Genomic DNA, 11,202 nt, shown 5'->3' with positions numbered 1-11,202 from the left:
AACATCTAAGTGAGGAGTATCTGTAATTACATACGCAAGATGAAGGCCATCTGTTACAAAACATTACAAACCTCCTTCCCATTACTCTTCTTCCCCTGCTAGATAGTATAGTGGATTTACATAATGCCCAGTAAGAATCTAATTGCAAAGACAGTGATAGCATGAGTCAAAAGCATGTTAATATTTTATAACCAGCTAAGTAAAAAGACAAAACAACCATTTCTGTGTGATTTCAGCTCTAAAAAGCAATGGAGTGACAATTCAAAGAACTGCAGCAACCAAGCTGGCGTTAGTTTAAGTCATTACCTATATGTCCACATAGATATTAGAAAGCTAAATTAAATATCCTGCCTACCTACAATGTAGCATGTTATTTTTTTTAGTCTTATCCATAAATACAATTGCAAGCTTTCCCTAAGCATGTTCCTTTTTTTTTTTTTTTAACATCAGAATTCCATATGCTCCAACAGTGATTTGTGGTATTTTTGATCTGGATCAGCAAAAAGCTTTCATAATATATTTTTATTCATAATAGACAACAGTGGAAAGTAAAAACTGCACAGAAAATAGGATAAGAATGGTTACAGGTGAGAGACCGAACTCATAAGTGAAGACACTCCATTTCAGGAGTGAGGGAGGTATGATTATAGATCCTTGGGAGATGGATCAACTTCTTTGCACAAGATGGGAAGTTGGATGATCACTGAAGGTTGCACAGAAGAAAGTTATTTTGCATTTTCCAATCCCCAGATCAGCTCTGGTTTCCAAAATTGTGGCAAATATTTTATTTCTGGGATCACTGGCAAGACTCCATAGACTTTCTATTAACTGTTCTGTCCCATTTGCCACTCTGTAGCTTTCATAATCAATTATCCACATGCCAAAATTCAAAGAACATGCTCTCAGCATCGTTATAAAAAATGGTGTTATTTTGAGGGCAGCAGGACACAAAAGACCACACAGCCCCAGCACCTGCTCACAAGGGAGTTTTCAGTCATCTCCGCAACTGTTTGCTTATCAAAGACTTGCTCAATAGATATTTACTAACACTTGTCCAAGTAATTGTTTTCCTCCTCCTTTGAATGTAAAGCAATAAACCAACCGTTTTTCCCTCCCAGAGACAGAGAAGCGATGGGAAAAACAGAAAGCTCAACATAAGGGCATATAGCAACTCTCAGAGATAAAATTACATAATAGGGTAGATAGGAAGAGTGCAGGAAGAGTGAAAACAAAACCAACAAAACCCTTGATGTTTGGAGGTCAAGTACTCTCACACCAGACTCCAAGATCATGTGCCTACCACACAGCTTTCCTTTCCTTCAGTGTTTGTGGTGCATCATAGCACAACACACAACCTTCTGAGCTAGTACACACATTGCTAGCAGGACAGCTAGCTAGCCCTGCCCAGGGCTCCATGCTGCTGCATGTGGTCCAGTTCTCAATATCATTTCAGATATGAACAAATGGATCTGAATCTCCCTGACAGTATCACTACAGTTCATCTATTACAACAGCCTAGACCCAAAATCCCTAGCTCTGCAGAGCAGTTCCTCTGACATGTGCAGACTAGCTATGCTACTGAGTAAATCATGAAGAACATGGTAGGCCAACATTTTATAAGCCTTTTTTGTGAGGAAAGGGAGACACTGTTGAAAATTACCTAAGTCTGAGTTGAAGGAAGCCAAAAAGCAGTTATAGGATAATCTCCCAGGGAAAAGAGGAAACTAGGTATTGTATCCAATGTTAAAGAGAAACTACAGGATGTTGAGTACCACTAGCTTGGTAACTTATGCCATCCTCTGTTTAACTTCCAGGATGTAAGAATCAGAAATGTAATATGCTTAGAACATTATAAATCATTTCCGTACTAGTAGTTTGTAGTGTGTACATAGTAAGTTCTGCAACTTGAAGTCTGTATCAAGAAGTGCTAAATCATTATATGGCCAATGCCTTAAGCTAAGTACTTGAGGACCAAGTGCCATTTTAAAAATTCATGTTAGAAATGCCAGCTGTGAAGTGCGGGAACTGAACTGGTAGTCCCAACAAAAAGAAGTACAATTGTTCTGGAAGCACAACATTGCCCTCCCATCAGGGAGTAAAGCTGTAAATATACCACTTTAGGGAACACTGCACTGGGTCACTGCGAGAGCAAAGGACATGAAGTTCTCCACATGACCATTAAAATAAAGATACCTACCTCAGGTCCCAAGCTACCACTAAGAATATAGGATCCAGTGTGTGAGAGAAGAATGCATACATACCAGATATGCAAGCAACACCAACAGGCTGCTGTTTACATTGGCCACCTGCCACTCCCAGCCACACTGCATGCACCTTTGAAATGCCATGGGTGCCACCAGTCACTCGGATGAAGAACCACCTGCAAAGTATTTTCGGAACTTCTCAAACTAATCATCCCATAGTACTCTAAGGTAAGACACTAGCCCCTCTGCAAGTGTAGCAGTTAGACATCCTTACAGTGACGGTAACTCCTGTTGTAAACTTCTGGATTTGACCCCCAGGAGCTTCAGGTTGCTAGGTGTACCCACGTACAAACACGGTCTGGTAGCCTACACACTGGCAGAGAAATTATGCACAGGTTGCTCTAGCTAAATTCTCAGTTTACACAGTGAAAGCAGCTATATTTCATACTCTCAAATGAGCGTCGCCAGCATTTAAACAAGATATGCTAATGTAGACATACAAAAACACCAACTAACATGCATTTGGCTAAAGAAAAGCTCTAACAATCTGCTGAATTATGGCTTAATTCTGCCAAGTGTCAAGTTCCCATTTGGAAGCGCCAACCCCCTTTAACTTGTCTTCACTGGCTTTTGAGGCTATAATGAATACACAGCAAGGAGTAACAGATCTGATCTTTCCTGCTTCCCACCACCACCTCCATGCCAACTGAGGTATGCCCAACAGGCGTATTGAATAAATTATATTTACTGAACTCAGACTACTCATTGAATATACATCTCCATGTTAGATACCCACCGCAGCAAGAAACAGACCCTTCAGAGAGGAGTCACCTTCTGTTATTCCTTCTCTACCCAACAGTTAGTGTTACCCCTTAAGAGACAGCAGGTTTTCATTTGTGTAAGACACAGGATTTAAAAGAAGCTAAGTTTTTAAGCAAAGAACACTGACAAAGCACATCTGAAAAAGCAGAAACAACTTTTTTAGCTCAGAAGTACATGAATTTAGTTAACAGAAGTGTCTTAAACACCCAGCTTTACCCTCTAGTCAGTTTGAAGTGCTACACTGCCATCCCTCAGAAACTTAGGCAGATGACCAAATATATCATATATATGCCCCTTTGAGAGTTGAAGCCAGATCCTCTTCTTTTCTAGAGTTTATCCACAATTCAGAAACAGCTAGAAGTTTATTTTCCTCTCACCTTACTTGTTTTCAATCAACTCATTTGCTCTCAAGCTAGAATAGTTCGAAGCAATTAAAATAGGTAAGTAGAATGAGGTAAAACTATCAGACACCAAACTCAGATGAATAGGCTACTGAAATAACTTTAAAGTCTGCTTATTTATGAAAAAAAGTTCCAGAATATACTGTTCTTGAGTTGTTACATATGGCAATCAAGAACATTTCAGTGCTATTACAGAGCAGGCATTCAGCCTTTCTTGTAAAGTGAGTGCCATACTTCGTTAAAGATGCACACCATCCACCGTTTAGTGGACATACAATAAAGATTTCGTCTTCTCAGAATGGACATATATAAACACTATTCACAAGTGCTTAAATCATGAGAAAACTAGGAAATGCCAGACTGTCTTTTAATTAACAGTCCAAAGTTAAGTGTAGGTCAGCCCACAAAGAACTGTACACCAAGGTGTGTGCATGTCTAAGCATGTGAACATCTCTTACTGCACGTGTTCAGAACTGGAAGAACCAAATATGTTACAACATTAATTTACTTGGTTTACATCTTCAAGCACAGGAATTGTTGCACATCTTTGCATCAACAAGACTGAAGACTGATTATAATCAGGATTTTTAAACTGCTCAAAATTCCAACACATCAGATCATAATGAACTGTAGTAAATATGAAGGTACATCAATGGATCAACATGCACAGTTTGGAGAATAGACAAAACTTCACATGTAGTTGAATTTGTATATACTGAAGTACATTTGTGTTTATCACATAACACTTTCAGATTATTCAACATATATTATTGCTATTTCTACTTATTACAATACAAACTTTGTCAGAGTCAAAATTGACAGATACATACACATACATTAAAAAAAAAAAAAAAAAAATCAGTTAATGCCTTAGATTTAGGGCTCCATTGATTTCCATGAGATTACTTCAGACTTCAGTGCAAATTTCCAGGAAGCAATGTTGATGGCTTGCTTCTTCTGCAACACACAAACTCCTGGGTATTCACACAGGGAATCCATCAAATTCAATGGCATATCGCACCATCGGCAGTAAATACAGACTTCCTTCAAATCCTGTATGAAACTTGACTTGATCTGCACAGTCTGTCAGTAATACAAAGATCAATCCCTTCAAGCACAGAACACCAATAATTAAGTTGCTTACTTCATAGCTGCAGTTTGTATTTGAAGTACATCAATATCCTATTTCAACTCGTTCTGTCACAAGCACTGTCCTTCAAAGCCGAATTCTGGGCAGCATCAGCAGTTGTTTCCGTGCAAGGGTCATCTTTTTCTTCTTCCTCAGGCTGTTCTCCAGGTTTTTGGGAAGATTCCACAACTGCTGTGCTCTTACTGGTATTGCAGCCCATTTTGGTCTCAGTCAATGAAGGTTCTGTGATTTTTTGGTAGAAGTCTATAGAAGGCTCACTGCATTGAGGGAATGAAGAACAAGGAAACGAACTCCTAGCTAAATAGCTTTCCCTATTGTATTGTTAAGAGCAAGTATGTTTGGTTTCTGTGACAACATACTGATCCTGCTAATCAAGCACTGGCCAATAAAGAGCTACAGTTTAATGCAGCCAGCAAAAGACAATTTTTGCTGCCTTTCTAAAAAGCCTATGAAACTGTTCTTCACTTGTATTTTTCCTAGATGAGTAACTCATGATTGCTTTGCCCAAGGAAGCCTATTTAATTTTATCTTCTAAACACCCTATAGTTTAGTTACTAGGAAACAATGCCTTGCTACACACACAAAAAAAAAAAAAATAGTCACAGCAGCAAGTCTACATATTTTTCTAAGCATTTTCAGTATTGTAATCTATACTACTAGGTTATGTAGACACCTGACTTAAGACACTAGTCTTGAATAGAAAGCTCTGAAGTTACACAAATCCATGTGCCCAAAAACACTTAAAATATCAGCTTGAATATTAAGTCTAGTACAAAACAAAACAAAAAAAAGCACCCCAAAAATCTCACTGAAGTAGCTGAAAGTTTTCAGCTGAAAAGCAGGAGTAAATGAATACACTCAGAACTCAAGCATGCCAAAAACAGCAGGTCTCTACCAGAAGCTAAACCAATAAGCCAACTTGCATTCTAACCCAACATTCAAACAATTTTATAATAAAAACTTACATACAATGAGCTCACAGTGACTGTCTGACTCCTATCATCTATCCACTACAAACTAAAGCCAGTAGTACCTCCACGCGCAGGTCAACTTCATTGGTGTGTTTCCCCCTATGAAACAAGTGAGTTATTTAAAAAAAATGCAGAGATATGTTTAGCTAAAAAATCATATTGATATTTCACACAACTACATAGTAGGTAAGTGCTCAACAGTACTAGACCTTATAGCCACAAATGGAACCCCTCATTAATTGACTTGATCTTTAATAATCAGCTACTCTTAATATAACAAGCATTGGGACCACAGTTGCAGGGTTGCCGGTACACAACGAAATAGGCCCTTATTTTCTAAACCTAGAAAAAAAAAACAGCAGTAAACTTCATTACTGGATGTTGATCTGCATATGCTTGCAAACAGTAATAGAGGTACATTAAGGTGAGCTGTCTTAATGTGAAGGATGTCCATATGGGGAACAGGGTACAGGTGCCTCAAACATGCTCAGCAGAAATAAAGGGAAAGTTGCTCACTGTTCCTTTGAGGCAGAGGCTAAATATATTGCATGATATTTAAGATTCCCCCCAAATTCAGGAGAATCAGACTTGTGCATCTGAAGCAAGTCCAAGCACCACCACGCAGTTTAACTGCACGACTCAGTGCTTCTCAGATGACTACTGCTGCCCAGCTACCACCAGGGACATTGCTCTCTGCTTCAAGGCTTTTGTGTTATGTTCCCTTTTACTAACGGCTGTTAGGCAAGAGGGTGTTTTGTTTTACTTTACATTTACTACCTCCCATTTTATTCAGCTAACATTAGGAACACCCACTTATCTTTACAAGCATTGATAAGCCAAGTTACAGAGCAGGAAAAAGTTATTTAAAAGAATATTATATAAACTTGTGTGCTCCTCAGGTATGATTTGCTAGTTGAATTTCCACTGTTACTCTTGGCATTTAATTGCATGTGCAGCATAGACACCAGAGCAACCATAACCTAGTCACTACACTATAGAATTTGTACCTGCCAGATTGATTTAAGCCAGAATGTCTGATAAAATGAGAGGAAGATGGAGCTATTCAGAATCTGAAGGCACGAGTGTATTTTCTGGGTTTGTAGGAAAACAGGAATATAACTCTACACTTCTGTATTTCTGTATTTGAGTGCTTAATCCACATTAGTATACTTCCTCCCTTGAACATGATTACTCCCATGAAAGCAGAATAGTTATAAGGATGTAAAAGAATCGGGCAAAAACTGATTCCCAGAACTCCTTAAGTCTGCCTATGTAGGAATTAACGATTCTGGAGCATTTACTGCTCCACGTTTTCAGAACACTACCTCAGATTCCCCACTAGATGGTAGCTGAATACTACGCTGATTCTGCAGTATTACACAGCCTAGAGTAGCCCTAGGAGTTGCACCTGATTACAATTTTTAAAGGATTACTCCCAATATCTTTTAAGAAAAATAAAACCTTTCCAGAGGTGGCACTGTCTTAAATATTGACTGATTTACATTTCACAGAAGTTTTGAACCAGGAAGTGAAATCCATTAATGTCATGCCTTTGGCACCAGTGAGTCTCTTTATGTGAGCATGGGCTTCATCAAAATGGTAGATCTTGCTAAAAATGTACCTTGTATGTTCTTGTCACAGATGGCTTCATCATACATGTTTCAGAAAATAAGGGAAGGGGTACTACAGGAAGTAGGATAAAATCAGTTTAGGTGGGAGGGAAAAAACTGTCCAAATGCTCTCAGGCATGAATACCCATCACAACATGCAAGCAAACTGTAGACGCTCTCAGTTCTCAAATCATTTGTTTCCAAGGTTAGCAGCCAGAAGCCATGGACCCTAAAAGCTTTGTTAGTATGAGAACCTTAATTTTTGTACTTGAGACGTGAAGTCTAAGTCTGTTGTACTGAACATAACAAGTTTAGGCCCAGACCTAGATACCATTCTGGTTACAAGAGAGAACAGAGAGCTTGGCACTGCAGCCTTTCTGAACTGAATGCACCCACCCCCCTGCGCCCTGTTAGAACCAGTAGTCTAGGTGCAGCAAGAACCCTTCTTATAGGGGCTGTACACAAAGGGGTAGTACAGACAACCCTTCAGACCAGCCTGCAGGCTGTGGCTTCATTGCCTGTAAGGAAGCTACGGTGCTTACAGACAACAAGCCTACACCATTTCAACTTCCTTGAACGGCTATACGTGCACCTTTCGCTATCACTTTTAAAAATAGTCTTCATTATTTTTTGGCAACATCTAAGTCCTTTTTCTTTCTTTTCCTTTCTCAACAGAAAGCAGGTTTGGATAAGAGGCACAAAGATAATTACACTGTCCTGCTACTTAAGTCTACTTTGGTCTCATCACAGATCACTTGGTTCAGTCTGTTCTGTTTGTGATAGTGAACAAATGCCTGTTTGCCAGCTTTTGCCATCAGAAATCTTTAGAAGATCTTGATTTAACATATTTACTTCCTTCCACTGTTAAAAGATAACATTTTCTGGAAAGCTCTTCATTACAACCCCCAAAATTAATATTGTAAAATTCCACAACAGGTTTCTTCAGAACAAGCAATCAATCATTCAGCTGAAGTACTCGTGTCCTGCTTGTAGCAGCAGGCTCAAGTTCAGTGCAATTCAGATAGCAAACGTCACATATTAGAACTGGACAATAAATGCAGAAGGTTATCTACAAGTGTTTGAAGAAGGCTTGAGGTGTATTAATTACATTTCTAACCCATTCCTCAAGTTTCTGGGCCCTCTTCAAACTGGCCGCGCATTGTTTTCACATCTGAGCAGCAGTCAACATACCGATGTGCTACAAACTTCAACAACTACACCACTGCAGCAAATTCTTGTTCCCATAGCAACACTACTAGCTTTCCATCCCATGTTTCCTTTAAAAAACTTGAAATGCGTAATAACCAGGCAAATAGGAAAGTCTACTGCACAGTAAGTTCTGAATATTGCTTCACCCCATCTTTATTGGATTAATAAGCTAAAACAAAGTCTTTTTCCTTTGTCTGTCTAGTAACAAAATATTATTTATGAACTACTTTACAGAAATACCCTAAAAGCAACAAAGCAAGCTGCACATTGCAATATACTGAGCATGCTGTGCTGCCTTAAATGAGTATATTCATACTCTTTTCTTCCCATAGAAATAAAGGAGATCACCTCATTAAACTCATAAGTAATCCACCTTCTCCAAGGTGGAAAGGCTGCCTAGGTAAACCTCATTTAGAAGGACATCTCAGTGCTTCTTTTAAGATGTGAGTTTATCAACAGAAGACAGCCTCCACATGCAGGTACATAATCAAATTATTTTAGTTTTGGGGTTACCATAAGGTATGACTTCCCCACTGCTGTGCTCTGTGCTTCCTTTGCAAATAAGAAGTGTTAAAATTTCCAGTGGCACAGCACATGCTGTCACCCCTCCATTTCTTTACCAGAGATTTCTGAAATTGAATGGCTCAGCTGGAACGGTGACACTCCAGCCTTATATTAATTATGGCTCCTTAAGAGGTCTGCTGACCTCAGATAAATACCTTTGATACATTTTGCTATGAAATTTCAGTCTTTCAACTTAATCTTTAAGATCCAAATAGCTACATAATAGACTATTTCTTCGTTTAAAATTAGTAGATAACCAGGATTAATTTAGTAAATGTTCTCAAAGGCGTTCCTACTTGCTATTAACATAAGGAGCAGATATTCAGTAGTTGGACAAGAAATGACTCCCTGGATCCCCAGCCCTCCTTGCCTCTGAGTCCTAGCTGCTGTTCTGTTGCTGTCACACACGCCCATGTTGCTGTACACCAAGAAGGAGGAACCACGACAATCTGTTCTCTTGAAAAAACACAAGCTGTGTTTGGCTGGCTAAGAAAAAAAAGTCTGTCAAGCTAGTAAATATGTTACAGTACTTGACAATTTTACCAAACTAAGTTTAAGAAATGAGCTTTTGGAATTTGAATGAGCTATGTCACTCTCTGAGCCTGTATTGTATGCTTCATGAACATCAGAAAGGGAGGTATCGTTGTAGTGGTAGATGCCAAATTCCTGCTATCTGCTAGGTGAGGGAGAGAAGCAGCACGTCTGCAATGAGACGGGACAGAGCTAAGGACCGGAGAGTGTAAGCTTTTTCCTCTTTCTCCAGAAGACTTAAGTCTACATAAAAAAGGACTGCCAATTTCCTGCACTAAATGGGTATCTGTCATAAGCCTGTTTCCTGTTGCACTGACAGTCTTGTTTCATAGTCTGAAATTGCCAACTCAAAATTACATCTATTAATGATTTCACAAGTAACCAGCCAGATCACACAGCTTCCTTACACATTGAGTAGTAGAACTCTTCAGGATCTTTAAATATCAGGGACAGCATTGCACCTTAAGTGCAATTTCACAAGAAAAGAAACCAGTCTCCTCTTGGCAGCTAATGAATCCTAGATAATGCACAAAGTTTTTTGAGCAATCCTGAAGCTTAGATTCATGTGCCCTAATTCCAAAATCTGCATTAGAGCAGAGAATTAACAGGCTGTTACACAGCTCAGCATTGCAGAAGTGAGAAGCTGGATATTCAAGTACTACCTCAATACCTATAATACTATGTCAAATACAAATCGTGTCAAATCAGTACCTGCAAACAGATGCAAGAACAAACACTTTAGAAGTGAATAACTGTATTTATTAGAGATGTTAACAAGGCACACACTTAGAAATAAAATCCCTTTTAATTTAGACTGTTCTAATAGTTAACTAAATGGCATAACTTCCTGTAACAATGAAGCAGAAAGCAAACATTTTAGATTAACAAACTGAAATCATGGTCTTTGTTCCAAATTACCAAGGTAAAAAAAATGCAGCATGGAGGCAGGTCTTATACTGGGGACAGAAAGTATAATCAAAAAGAAAAGAGAAAAAATACAGAGCTCAGGCTGGGAGATTCAAACTAAAGCACAGGCTGATAATGATGAGCAAGTGCTGCTTTTCCTGTAGCTCATGAAAGAGCTGGGAAGTTTCTAAGGGGCAGGGGGGTGCTGGGGTGCAAACACATGAACCCAATTATTTCAAGCCTCCAGAAGATCACAGCAGGATCTTAGAGCACAGCTTCATAACCTGGGAATTCCCATTCTGCACTCCTCTCAATGCACACAACTCTCAAGTGCCTTCCCAGTTTCCCTTCACACATAAGTATTGCTTTATCTACCTCAGAAATAAAGAGTTATTGCCCAGGCATCCACTGCTACAGTAGCAGCATTTGGGGGGTCTAGAGGCTTAGCAATCTGCACAACTAAGTGTAAAAGCCTGTTAAAATATTAGCACAAGCAAGTAACAAATTCCACAAACCTGCTGTTCAGAGCTTCTAAAATTGTTGTAATATATTTTGCATAGTACCTTATCTAGCTGAGCTTATTTGTGACTCCAGTTGTTCCATTATTTAAAATTATTAGAAGTTCACGAGCAGTAGTTATTAATATAAGCAGCCATATCAAACATACTCTTTGTAGTTTAGAGGCAGCATTCCTAAGCAGCCTGATACCCCCACCAGATGAAAGGCCCTAAGTAGGAATAAAACGTAACCTAAGCCCGTTCTATTGCAAGTTTGAGTCCAGCTGAGATCTTCTACCGACTGCAAAGCTGTGAACCAAGGCTTTAAGTATGGAAA

General features: G+C 39.0%; 1 long non-coding RNA gene across 1 annotated transcript; it reads right to left on the bottom strand.

Annotated features, from left to right (window-relative positions):
• Positions 1 to 2,931: 2,931 nt before the first annotated feature.
• Positions 2,932 to 5,648, bottom strand: LOC311443327. Its single transcript, XR_014697222.1, has 2 exons — positions 5,543 to 5,648; positions 2,932 to 4,834 (listed from the first exon to the last, which is right to left on the bottom strand). It is a non-coding gene; the product is annotated as an uncharacterized lncRNA (long non-coding RNA).
• Between the last annotated feature and the right edge of the window lie 5,554 nt (positions 5,649 to 11,202).

Source organism: Aythya ferina (assembly GCF_964211825.1).
Source record: "Aythya ferina genome assembly, chromosome: 12".
In the NCBI taxonomy this organism is placed as follows: domain Eukaryota; kingdom Metazoa; phylum Chordata; class Aves; order Anseriformes; family Anatidae; genus Aythya; species Aythya ferina.
Note: the sequence above shows the minus strand (reverse complement) of the source record. Positions and strands in the feature narration are given on the sequence as shown.